Source organism: Syngnathus acus, chromosome 8 (genome assembly GCF_901709675.1).
Source record: "Syngnathus acus chromosome 8, fSynAcu1.2, whole genome shotgun sequence".
Lineage (NCBI taxonomy): Eukaryota > Metazoa > Chordata > Actinopteri > Syngnathiformes > Syngnathidae > Syngnathus > Syngnathus acus.
The window spans coordinates 3,891,903-3,905,488 of NC_051093.1; the positions used below are offsets into that span (position 1 = coordinate 3,891,903).

The 13,586-nt window shown below is 42.3% G+C and overlaps 1 protein-coding gene and 1 long non-coding RNA gene across 2 annotated transcripts in view; one reads left to right on the top strand and one right to left on the bottom strand.

The window, feature by feature from the left end:
- Positions 1-13,586, top strand: part of elfn1a (extracellular leucine-rich repeat and fibronectin type III domain containing 1a) — a 46,456-nt gene that overhangs the window by 27,013 nt on the left and 5,857 nt on the right. The window contains exon 2 of the mRNA XM_037257013.1: positions 1,216-1,286. The gene's annotated coding sequence lies outside the window, so the exon portion shown is untranslated. The remainder of the gene's footprint in view (positions 1-1,215; positions 1,287-13,586) is intronic.
- Positions 10,956-13,586, bottom strand: part of LOC119126026 — a 31,830-nt gene continuing 29,199 nt past the window's right edge. Inside the window, exon 4 of the long non-coding RNA XR_005098569.1 lies at positions 10,956-11,032. This is a non-coding gene — a long non-coding RNA (uncharacterized LOC119126026). The remainder of the gene's footprint in view (positions 11,033-13,586) is intronic.

Here is a 13,586-nt window from a genome sequence, read left to right on the forward strand (position 1 = left end):
GTTAGAGTAAATAAGCATCCTACTGACGTCATTGGGTACAGCCTCAAAGGTTCTGTTTACACACCTGAGACTTGAATTTTACAAACCGAGGCCCGAACCGGACTTTTGTTGTACCCCGAGATTTCGGTCAGTGAATAATCCTGACGTTTACGCGGATGGATCGAAATTGTTTGCATATAAAGCGTCTCCTGTGCACCTGCCTCATAAAACTTGGTTGGCAATACGTTTTGTCATCCACACAATGACGTCTGAGCCGCTCGTCATTGCGCGAGGACGTTTACTCGCCGTGACGAGGCACGCGGACTCGCCTCGGTGGCTTTTCTCGGCCCAGCCTGTGTGTTGAAGCCAAATGTTCCCTCTTGGCTGAGAGGCTTCCCTTGCGGGGGCAGCTGCTGCTGCGGCGGCGGTGACCCTGCCAAGGGCGCCGCGCTCCCCGTGGTTGCTCGGCTCCGTAAAACGGGTCATTGAACGGCTAAATGGACTCATTATGATGTGTAATTAAAAGAATACTGCAGACGTCTCCAAGACTCGCCCCCGCCCCACCCCACCCGTCGCTCGGTTCCCCGTTGTTACGTGTCGTCTTGGGCCTCCGCTGGACGGCGGCTGCCGCTTTAACCGTCGCCCCGTTCGCCGGCATGCCAGCTAATTGAATCGCAGTTTCCATTGTCTGCTCATTTGCTGATATTCTCGCCAGTTTGCATATTCCAATTACTGAATGTCGAGATTGAATTCTGCCCGTGGCCTTTCGTTTGATACATGTTGTAACCCTGCGAATCAGGCGTAGGGCTCGGCGGAGCTCCGTTGGAATGCTGAGCAATCGTATGAATACCGATTGCGCTGTAATCTCGAGTTTATCACGTGCGACCATTAATATGCATGTAGGTAGAGAAATGTCATCCTTCATTGGATCTGTGAAGCACAGAGGCAAATAGTAAGGGGAGGGGAGATAATCACATACATTAATTTGAGCAAAACAAAGCATCGGCTTTCTCCCGTGACTGAAGATTGCGCAAATGGAAGTGTACAGAAATGAGCAGCACTTCACAAATATGATAAGAGAAGGATTGATGTCTGATTAATGAGTCAAAGTCATTTGGGCAAGAACAGTATATCAAAGCCTGTTTGCTTGTTGTTGATAATGGTAAGGGGGCGACTCGGTTTCTCGACACAAAAACATGGAGAGATTTTCAACGTTGTGTCATTATTGTGTTGCAGAGGCCAGCGAAGGAGGCGCGAAACATCTGGCATGTTCTGCTTCGTCAAGGACTTCCGAGCAGATTACCCAGGTAAATGTGAGGATTTTGGTACCTGAGTCACCTGCTTGTCGCTTTTTATAAGAAGCAAAACAATCCTCCAAGTTCACACCCACAACCCAATGCTTTGCCCCCTCCCCTCTAAGAGGATCAAAGTGGCTAATCCGCTGGTCAATGCAAGTACAGAGGCAAAGACAAATCTCTCAAAAGGACATGTCATCTTGTTTGCTATCAGGCACTCTGCGGGGGGTACTCATTGTGTCCCATTTACGGCAGCCATAGCAACCTCCATGCGCATTTACAAGAATAATTAAACTTAATGACAAAGGCAATACTATAAAAATATTTTGAGTTTCTGAGCCAGAGGAAGAATAAAAAGACCCATTTAAAAAAATTAACTGCTCTCCGCGGAACATTCCTCCAAATTATGTATTCAGCTGAAAGATAAACACAAACAAAGAAAAATCATCACTTGCTTTTATGTGCGACACGTCATAAGGAAAGCAAGAGATGGAAATTAAAACTTTGTGGAAACTTTTAAATGGAAAAACATGCATCCCCCACATTAGTCATGTATATGTACGGTGTATATGGATGTATGCATATACGTATACAGTAATCCCTCGTTTATCGCGGATAAGTGGTTCCAAAAACCACCCGCGATAAGTGAAATCCGCAAAGTATGGTTACCAACAAGAAGTACTGGGCAGGCTAACAAGTTAGCGGAAAGATGCTAATTCGCGATTGTGCTAACACGTGAAAACGGGCTTCTAAAGGAATGTAAACTAACATTTGGAGCATTACATTGTCCTAAAGGTCAGACACGTTTCCTCAATTTAGAAGTTTTATTTTGACTTTCAAATGTTTTTTTTAATTTGGAAAAAAAACCTGCGATGTAGTGAAGCCGCGATAAACGAAACGCGAAATAGCGAGGGATCACTGTATACTCATAGTATATATGTGTATGAATTGATAGTTAGCATAGAGGTAACATTTGAATTTTAAAAGGACAGTTTAGCCGCTACTAACAGAAGATCGGAATGACTGTGTAAAATCGGGGGAATAAACGCTGCCATTTATGGACAGAATAACGAGTGTTAAAAGCAAAAACTGATAAAAAAAAAATGGTTACGCACAATTTCCTCGCTGTAAAATAAAACCACAATTGCCTGATGAGGATAAAGCGTGCTGACATCCGCCCGCCTCCCGCTCAGTTTATGTATAGAGGCAGATAATCGTCTTGTTAAAGTGATAAAAAAAATCCAGAATATTACGCCTGGTGTTCACCCCTGGCGCAACACTTTATTGAGGGTACGTGTCGTCGATCAATTATCACTGACTCACTCTTATAAGCGGAACAACCTTTTCTTCGTAGATGACTCGCTCGTTACGCGGCTAATCGCTCGTAGCCCTTCTTATCGTTTCCCCAACTTTACTTTATCTGATGCTATTGTCGCCACGCGTCCCGGCAAGGCCGCAGGCGCGGCGACGGCGTCTAATTTGCAGCAAACGAAGGGACTACAGCGGAACGAGGAGCCCGAAGAAGTGTGATTAACCAAGCTGTGTTGGAATAATAAAGACTTGTTTCGCTCTGCTTTGGAATGAAAGCGCCGCTTCATCATCATCATGCAAATGAGCTGCGTTGCACACACTCACCGAAACGGATCTGCATTTTAATACATATGAATACTTTTTTTTTTCTTTGTTTGGTGACAAAATTGATCTTTTTTTAGGAGTTAGCGCGTTACTGTGGCTGTCTAAAGACAAAAAATGGATCTTCAAGTTTTTGTCTTTTTAACTAGCCAGTTTTAAAAGATGGTCCAAGATTTAATATTTGGGAGCTTTATTGTTTGTTAATGTAACTTTTCTATCTTGCGGAACTGCCATGAGAAAGCATTAAAGTATTAAATGAGGGACAGGTAAAGCTGTGCTTGTGCAGACAGCAATGACGCATCCAAATATGCAAATGCCACTTTTTCATCCGAATGTCTCGCTCACACGGCCGAGGGGATTTTTGAAATCTAAATGCAAATGTAAGTCGACGAGCAAACAAGCGCACTATTTATTTCTATCAGCGAGCCAAAAGGAAACTGTTTGCGCTAATGAGTGATGAATTATTAATCACGTGACCGTCCCCCGTAAAGGGAGACAGACTTTAGTGTGTCGTAAAGCATTTAATACAAGTTTATATCCGCGCATTGATTAAAGTGTTACTGGACTAGTGAAATGTTACGCCGTGGCTTGTTGGGATGCGCCGAGGCTCTTTACGGCCCGTCGCCAGTGAAGGCCTCAGTTAGAACTCGGGCGGGATGCTTTAAGTGGACCGTCGCAAAGTCCTGATTGATGGCGTGGCGGTGCAAGCGAGGGCGACTTTTGGGCTTTTAGTTCAAATCCAGTGCGAGAGGTCCTGCGGACGTCTACTCGATGGCACTAGACAAGAAGAATTATCCAAATGGATTAGTGCGGGGAGCAGTATGGATTAGTCTGGTGCAGACATGGAGGACTTAAATTGGTGGCATAAAGTGATTGTAAAACATTAGCGTGCTTGCCAATTATTGGGCTCTTTGCTCATCGATGGAAATGAAGCCATCTTCCATGTTGGCCTCTTTAATCAATAGCTCTTTGTCGTGTCTCGCCTCCCGATGGATGTCCTGCGTGTCTCGGCCGAGGCCGTGTTGGAGGCTCCTCACCAGATGGCTGTTTTCATTGCTTTTAGTCGCAATCACCACTCCTAAAATCGATTTTATTCTTAAAAATCGGTTTCGATTAAAAAGATGCGAGTGCTTCAAATCGAACCGAATCGGTTGAATCGTATTGCGGCTCATGTATCGAGATAAATTATTTGATACCTGTCGATACTTGGTGTGTGAAATGATTTGAGGACAATTTATGTTTAAGTGGAACGATTCGATTCTATACAGTATGGCTCGCTTCGGGAGTATGTTGGAACGATTCCGTTTATATATGTCGACAAGTTCAAGCTAAAACGCTACTTAAGTTTGTCAACACAGTTACCACTTTGTCAAGGTCACAGTTTGCCGTGCGGACATTTTGTTTTGCAGGATACTACCTAAGAAATACGTGTAAACAAAAGCACAATGAGAATATAGTGGACTGAGGGGCGCTAGCGCTTTGCAACGGGTCACGGTCGCCGATTGTACGTGTATGCGCCATTGTACTGCGGCTGAGGCACAATGTACCTTCTCTCAGTTGACACCTCCGCATGTCCGTTTATAGCCCCTGTTACAATCCAGGCATTGTTCTTCACAAGGTTAATTAGCTTATATTAGCGACATTCTCACATCCTTTCACGCCACTCACTGTTGAATTTATGCTGCTTTTGACTTTACTGACCATTACATTCTTAAATGGCATTACCCTCATTACTAAGAATTTTAGTTTTGGTTTTATTCACTAGAATGGGTTTCTGTTTTAATTTGAGCTATTTTACTACTTTTTGTAAACTATAAAAAACACGATCCAAGCAACCAATTCCGCCCAATAAAACTAGCTTAATGCTAACGTATCATGTTAAAGCCACTCATAGGCTAAAGGGAACTAGCATCGACGTTACAGTAATTATGTAGGAACATCTTACAGTAGTTAAGGACCTTCTCTGTCTCTTCCTCTTACTGTTCATTAACTAAATGGTCTCAGCTCAATAAAGTTTGGGAAACGCTGTACAAGAGTAGGTCATGGGACTACCGAATATAAGCACAAGGACACATCCCATAATGTCCTTTTTGCACTTCGCAATGAGAAAGGCAGTCATGAATGAAATGAGGAGAAGTGGATGAGAGCTGTAACAGGCAGCTGTTAGCCATTGGACTTGTCACTCCCAGATGATTTTTTTTTTACTTCCACATCGTAGAAAAAGACGATTAATAATACCTATCATTATTTTTCTTGCAAAACCGCACCTGTCACACGGAGGGAGACATCCATCATCGGCTCCCGTTAGCCACTGTGGCACACGGTGTCGTCAGCGCCGATACTAGCGCAGCGCTAACACAAAAGAAGTGCACGTTAAGCGCACAGGGCCTGTTCAGGGGAGACACGCTCGGGCGTGTTCTTTAGCGATAACAAAGGCAGGTAATTGAGGCTTTGCTCCATCGCCTGCAGGATTAGAAAGGTGAGGTCGGTCACCTTTAAAGAAGAAGGATCTCGGACCATCTGCTTTGCTGTGAAATTTCTTGTCATGGCTCATTTTGGATTCGAGAATATATTCGACACGTTGATTTATTAATATTAGCACACAAAATGACATTAAAGGACTAATATTTTTTTTTTAATTGTTCAACCCCTAACTTTATTCAACTGCAATTAGCTTTTTTTTTTTTCCCTCTTTAATAGCACACAAGTCAGACAAGCGCGTTCATTAGGCGCTATTTATTAATACAACAGACGGTAACGGGCCATGTCAACGAGGAGCATCTGTTAAAGAGATGCCGTTCTCGCTTTATGGAGAATTTGCATCTCGCGTGCTCTTGATTAAACCTGTCATTAAGTTGCTCGTTTGCATCTTTACACGCAGAGTGGCCGTTTAAACGCAATCCGGCAGATGCGAGCCATCTAACAGACCCGCCTTCCTTTTTGAGTAACATTTTTCTCACAGGTCTTTGTTCAATCTGTAAAGCAAATACGGCGGCGGCGCGCGTGCCGTCGGAGTTTTCAAATGGAAACGTGGCAATAAAAATGCTAATTTGGATATTCAATGCGATTAGAGCCCTGCGTGTCAGAGGATCTCTTCTAAAGTCCATTAATATTTGGAGGATTTATGTTGCGCTCTGCACCCTAACAGGGATAAAAGTCCTCACGGCGGTGAATTGGTCGCTCGTGTCGCTCGACGTGGCGCACAAAAAAGAATTTTTACTCCATTTGGACACTCAAGTAGCAGCTCTCTATTATGTCTTTTTGGGGCCTGAGGGAATGCGGCCTGTAAGAAACAATAACGCTCATGTCTTGATGGAGACACTTTTTTTAACAGGGAAATTGTGCCCCCGGTTTTTCACTCGGCTTTATGTAGCACCAGGAATGTTGGACTATTTATTTCACCTCCATGGCTGATTTGATTCACTGCCGCTTTTTCCGTCTAACATAAATCAATTTCAGTTCTGAGGGGCGTTGGGGTGTGTGCAATTCATGTTCCGGCCTTCCTATGCCGAGTTTGACGGTTCTCTGTTTATTTATTTATCTATCTATGGCCATATTAGCCATCAGAAGAGGAAAAGATTTTCCTGATGGACAACAATGAGAATTGATATCGACATACTGCAGTATTTTTCAAATCTATTTTACCTAAAGCTATGCCTTTGTCAAAATTACCGTCACAAGGCGCAAAGATTTGTTTGCTATTTAAAAAAAAAAAACTATTGAACCGGGCTGTCTTGAATGAAGCCAAGGAAAGAAAAGTAAAATGTCAGCACTGATTTAGAGTAAAGTCATCTGTGTCAGCTGCAAGTAAGCTAGCTGCGTGAACTGTGAAGCTAAGCTAGTGAGCATGTCACTTAGGCTTACCGAGAGCTGATCAAATGTAAACTAAAGTTCAAGTCAATTGTGAATTTAAGTAAGAAGGAAATGAAATGATAGAAAAAAAGCAAAGCAAGTTTTATCTACAGTATGAAAAAAATATACGGTTGTCATGTATCCACTGCGGGGCTTCTTCTCTATCCAACAACCATCAAATGCACTTCATGCAAACATCTCAATCTGCAGTCAAAGTGCTGCAGCAGCAGCTTTCTCCGGCTCTCTTATTTCTTTTGTATTTTACACAGATATGCATTATCTTCAAAGTGCACCCGACTCTCAGTGAAGGATGAAGACATCAAACGGACATTAGTCTCGTCGATGTCAATATGATTTGTTGCCGATCCTCCCGAAGGGATTTTTTTTGCGCGTTGGGGTCAAAATAGAAACCCGCGCGTTGGTACTCTGAAATGCGAACGACAGCCTGCCACCGTGACCAACTTTCAAGAAGCTCCTCTGGGTTGCTGAGACATCAGGGCTTGATTTTGAACAAAAGTGGCGTTTCCGACGCTTTTGTCAGCTTTCTACTGGTTCCAACCCGCATCCCATTTTCATTACTGAATGGCAGCGTACAAGGTCAGCCGCCGCCAGCAAATTATCTCCAGCCAAACGTCGCCCAAGTCTTGTAATGCCAAAGAATTCTGTCATATTCTTGCTTGGGTAAAGGTCAACTGTTCCAAAACAACAATTGTTGCGTTCGGTATGTAATCTAATTCATTTTAGAATAAATAAGGCAGAGGCAAAAGGAGGCAATATGATGAAAAGAGCAAATATTTATCTCGTTCAGTCCGATGCCATTTTTATCCTAAGCTAAAAAAATATCCATTCAGCACATATAAAATCTCTCTACATCCAAATTTGGCCCGAAGGAGTTATCTGTTGGATCCACTTAGGATGGTTGCATTTCAAATCTTTGCTCTTTAAGTTTTGCCCGAGTCAGCAGCCCAAAAAATCCTCAATGCCACACGCGTTGTCTCAGCGGCGAAAAGGAACGTGCCGAGTTGATGGTCAGTTGATGGCCTGGAAAATTGCATTTAAACCTTCGGGTGTTATTGCTGCTCATATCTTAAATCTCCAATGTGCGAGTTTAAATTAAACTCCTGCGTTGCTCTGCTGTCTGGTTGATGAACGCTCAGAACAGCTCACGTAGTTCACTCTCCAGTTCAATATGCGCCTTGGTGCTTTTTTTTTTTTTGCATTTGTAATGGGGTATTTTTTGTCTTAAAGGGTGTTCATTCGTTGTTTTCGATAACTATTCAATTCCCGTTCATTTTCAAGTGTTAAGAAATTACAGACTTTATTCTGGATAGTGAGAAATTGCCGTATCATTTCTCACAAAGGATAAATAATATATCCCAGTGAGTGTTCCTAGATTGTCTGTCTTCATGTGTTGTGCCACCATTAGAATATATCTTACAAGACATTAAAGAGGAAGTCAACCCAAACATTTACTTTACAATAATATGTTGCATGTGCTTCCAGTCAACAGCAAGTGGCAAAATGGCCGCCGTCTGATATGTGTAATTCCTATTCCACAAAAATCAACATTAATCAGACTAGTTGGGATGCATTGAACATGTAAAGATTTTTTTTAATTTATTTATTTATTTTTTAATATCGACTCCCCCTTTAGGTTCAATTTCCATATGTCACACACACATTGCTGCCCTATGCAGTATGGTTGGTTCCCATTTGCTTGTTGTCTTGATAAAGGTGTCACTCAAAATCGAGTTTGGCTTCATGATGAGATTTTTTTTTATCCCCCTCGCCCTTGTCTCAGCTCAAACCGCTGCTGAAGGACTCCGTATTCAGCGAAGAACAATAAAGTAAGATATTGGGAACGTACAAGCAGAACGGCGTGGGGCGCCAAGTCATTTAAAGTTTGACAAAGTATGACGCCTGAATAGAATACCAAGTAGCCAGCGTGCAGTTCCAAATGCACGCTTCCCGCCCAACCTTTGCTCCCAAGACTCAAATTACGCTCCCCCCCCATCATCACTAAAAATTGTGCCAGAACGCAGCATCAGCATTAAAAGACATCAGCCCCACGCCTCGCTAATACTTCCTGCTAATTACCAGCAACCTGCGGCAATTAGCAGCAGCGAGGTGTTAGTTGGCACACGCAAATGTTTAAAGTAGGTCATTACATTAACAAGATAGAGATAAATAAAAGATGCCACATGATTGCAGGATGTAAAAATCTGAAGCCATACGAATGTTTGTGGGGGTTTCTAAAAGCATATTTTAAGCCGCTGGGATGTTCGACATCACTTTTACGCACAGGAAAAGTCAACAACTGAGTTTTCACCGATACCAAGTAACTGATACCACCAGTTTTTGATATATGAAATTTCTATTAAACCAATGACAGGGGATTGTAAAGAAAGACCTCGAGACAATTCTTGGGTGTCCATATCTGGTTCACTACGCTGCATATTTTCGATGTTTCCTTCCCCTGACACACCTGATAAAAAAATTTCAGAATCGTTTATCGTTAACCTACCACTTTCCGCGGAACAAAAAAAAAAAAAAAATCATCGAACTTCAACAAGACAGCCTCCGAGAGAAAAAGTGAAAAGTTGAAAGTTCCAACTTAATGACACTCATATTTGCTCCACTTGAACAGGTGCCAGGCCTGAGCAAACAGCCATTCTATTTTTCGAGACCTCAAGTCCTCCTGCGATAAAAGCGCTAGTTTAATATGCGTTGATTTAACCGGAGCACGCACGCCCTCCGTGTCACCCCCTGCCAAAAGCAATTCGGGACCTCGACGAGCACAATGTTTCCTTCCCCGAGAGCCATAGTTCCATTTGAGCTCAATTGATTGGCCACTTCTGCTTCCCCATTCTTTGCTTTCTACGCCTACCCCCCCCCCCCTTTGCAGACACCTCTCGCTGGGTCTTGTCTACCCAGCGAGAGGTGTCTGCATTTTCAATGACATCAAATAAAGGGGGGCAGTCATTGGTATGGATGAGAAGGGCCCGCCGAGATTGAGGCACCTACACCGCCACAAAGCGCCAGATAAGAAACACAAGCGCAACAAGACTGGGACGGGCTTCAAACTATATTAAAAAACAGGGAGGAAGAAACGGATGCTTTGATATCAGCCACTTGCGGTGAGAAGGCAACAATTTGAATCGAGCACGCGCGCCGATGTTGTTTGGGCGGCGGCAAACAACATGGCACAAACGGAGGCGCCTGCAATATCCTGTCATTAATGTGAGGAGACGCTGAAGATTTCTGATGTTGTTTGCCTGCTCGGCTCATTTTGGAGCGTGGTTTCTTTGGGGACAGAGCAAGGGGACGCTGGAGGTGACTCATAGATTCATGATAAAGCTTGGAATTATCAAGCTGACACTTTCGCAACACGCCGACACAACGCCATCCCTCCACCAGATCTAAGCCCCGCCTCCAGGATTCCTACTCCTATACCCTGTGACTGCGTGCGAGTCTACGGCCTTAACTGAAATCAACGAATAGGTGTGCCAAGGGTGTCGTAGACAAGAAGATGCTGAGGATTCACCAACAAAATGGCCGCGATGACCTCATAATAAACCACATATTAGATTCTGAATTCCTGTTCGACTAACGCCTCTTTAAAACGAGAATATCAATCAAAACTAAATAAACGAAAGAATTTCAAAATATGTCACGGATCTCATTAGCACCGAATCTCAAATCCACTAGAGATCTTTCACGCTGTGATGTTTCGTCGACCTTTCACCCCCTCCTCTCATATAAAAGAGCCACCTGGGCCCTTGAGCAGCTCCAACATAAAAAGTACAAGTTTGTGCGGTTCTTCAAAGGCAAGGTTTCAATAGGTTATCGCGACAAGTGGAAAAAGGGGAAAAGAAAAGCTTTCATTAGACGCCGTATAAAGCCCCGAATGGGAGCGAGCGAGTCTGTGGAATGGCTGCCTGCTTCTGATAGGGGAATACACTCGCTCGTGATGCCTCGGGTGTTCCGGCCGGTCGGCCGCACTGGACCGTACAGATTGCTGCCATTATGGAAAGTGAGTCTTTGGTGGCAAATAAGCCCTCATAAGACCACAAACGCTGCCGGCTATGCTTACGACTCAATCGGACATCAGACTCCACAATCAAGGCAACGTGCATGACGCTGAATGGGATAAAAAAGTCGATGTTTTCCTACCCGTGTCTGGAGGGTCTTTTTTTCCCAAAGTGCATCCCTGGAGAAAGGTACATCAGGGTCCCAAAGTTCTGGACAACTACGAAGATCATTTTCCTCAAGTTCTAAAGAAAAATAAATGTACTTATTAGACAACAGGGAACAAAACTTAATTTCTAATTAAATATGACAATGCTATATATGATTTGATTATTAGTTGAATGTATTATTTTAATTAATGTAATTTCTTTTTTACTTTTATTCTCTGCATGTATTATTTTAAATTGTAATTTTTTTTACTTTTGTTCTCTGCATGTCTTATTTTAATACATTTTAATATTTTTTTACATTTTTTCTCTGCATTTTAAACACAATTTTATTTTTTTACTTTTTTTTCTGCATTCTAAACACTTTAATATCTTTGAGCCAACTTAAAGCTGGTGGACACTAAAATATCTCGCCCGTTTCGCTTTTTGCGAAAGGTCACTGGCTGGCCATTAATAACAAGACGTCGCTCGCCTCGTCACAGCTGTTTTTCCTCGCCAGAGATGTATTTTTCATACGCATTTCCGAGAACATTTGATTTGAACCTGATGTCTCCCCTCGGGGACTTTAAAAAGTGTTTCTTTTCCTCATCGGTTCTCCTCCACCGTTGCTCTTTTGTCATCCTGAAGGTGCTTTCAAACAGAAGCCTTTTGCATTCTCCTCTTCCAATAAGCACTTTTCTTCCATCTGCGTTCATGCGGATGACCGCCCCGTTTCATTTGTACGTCTCAATGCCAAATATTTAATAAACATTAAAGTGCACTCCAGCCCGCTGTAAAACATCGTTTCTTTGCTGCACCAGCTGCTGCTGTTTAGAATATAAAGCGACAGCTTTGGGAAGAGCGGGAACGTATGTGAATTCCAGTATCAGGCAAAACTTTTTTCGAAAAATATTGCTACTAAAGCTCAACAGATGACAGCTTTGACATAAAACGCCAGTTTAGAGACAGCAGCGGGACATAAATAGAGAATGAGAGCCTCCTGTTAGCTTGCACATTTTCGGATAGTTTTATGTTTTTACATTTTGGTCCGTTTGGTGTCGGAGGAAATTGTTACCTCACTATTCAGATTGGACATAAACATTTCAAATATAAGCAAGGTGGTGTAATATTTGACAGAAAATGATGCCACTAGCATTAGCCGCTAACTAGCCGCTAACTTCTGCTGTTTAATAGTTTATCAATTTTAGTGTTTTCATATCTCTCTTTTTTTTAAATCATTAAAAATTAGCAGTGTTTTCAACAACTCTTATTAATTATACGTTACATTTAAAAGAGATTTTTACAAAGTGGTGTATTATTTGACAGAAGATGCTGCCATTAGCATTAGCCGCTAACTAGCCGCTAATGTCTGCTGTTTAATCGTTTATCAATTTTAGTGTTTTTGTCGCACGCATGGACGCGAATCACTCCACGCATGTGGGGTTTGTTGTTAAAATAATAAATTTACTGAAAAACACACAACAGCGGCAGTTACAGTCTTTACTCACCTGAAACAGGCCCAGCGAAACTCCCGCTTAAAGTCAACTACTTCCGGGTACTGAGGACCCCGGTAGTTGTCCGAGGTGCCTTATTGAAATCCCCAAATATTCGCCACTGATAACATACAGTACTATTTGCATATAACGGCATATAACGTGTTCAGAAACATATTCAATTAAAAAAAAAAAAAAAAAAAATTAACATGGCGGGTGAGTATGGATTCAAATGTCCCAAAAACCACCAAGGGCCCCACATTTTCATCTCACTTTTTTTAAAATCATTAAAAATTAGCAGTGTTTTCAACAGCTCTTATTAATTATATGTTACATTAAAAGAGATTTTGACTTTACAAGTTGTTGCTTTGTATAGAAATAAAAAAAAACCATAATGGTTGTTCATGTTATCAATGTTAGTTTCTGACCTAATTATCTGCATCAAATTTAGAAAAAACGAATCAATTTTAAAACAGTATTTACCCACTATTATACGACTTCTAAAGTCATCAACAAAAAGCTGATACTGAATCCCATATCATAAAAGACTTCACAAACAAGGATTTGCTGACGAAAAACGGAGGGGAAAAAAAAGATTTAACATATAATCTCTCCCTCAAGGCCAATTCCAATCAGTGTTAAACACGCGGCTAAGCTTCAGATAATCACGCCAACGATCCACAGTATCATCTTTGCGTAACAATATTTAATAGGCAATTCCACCAATGCGTTCTAACCATAATTCTACTGTACTTCGCGCCATAATGTGTTTACTTTTAACCAAATGCCCCAACAATTCACCTACGCTCATTTCAAGTTACAAATGTCAAACTCTCGCTTGCATTAGAGTACAGAAGTCGTTACAACGCTCTCATGAAAAGCATATCTCCAGAAGCGTTAGCCAGTCTGTCGCACTGAACATTCCGCTCTGATGCATTCGTGACGGCAATTGACTGAAATATTTTCGCCGCGACGCAACATGAAAAAAAGGTCAAGTGACAGCAGGGGTGGTGTTTAAACTTCACTGTCACGTCGATTCTCCTCAGATGGCGCCATTATCTCTGCTGTGTGGAGAGCGTGTCCTTTAACACACAAAAGCATCCTCGCGCCCACAATGTCCACCCACCTGGATGTGCCAGCTTCTTGTACGGCCCAATATG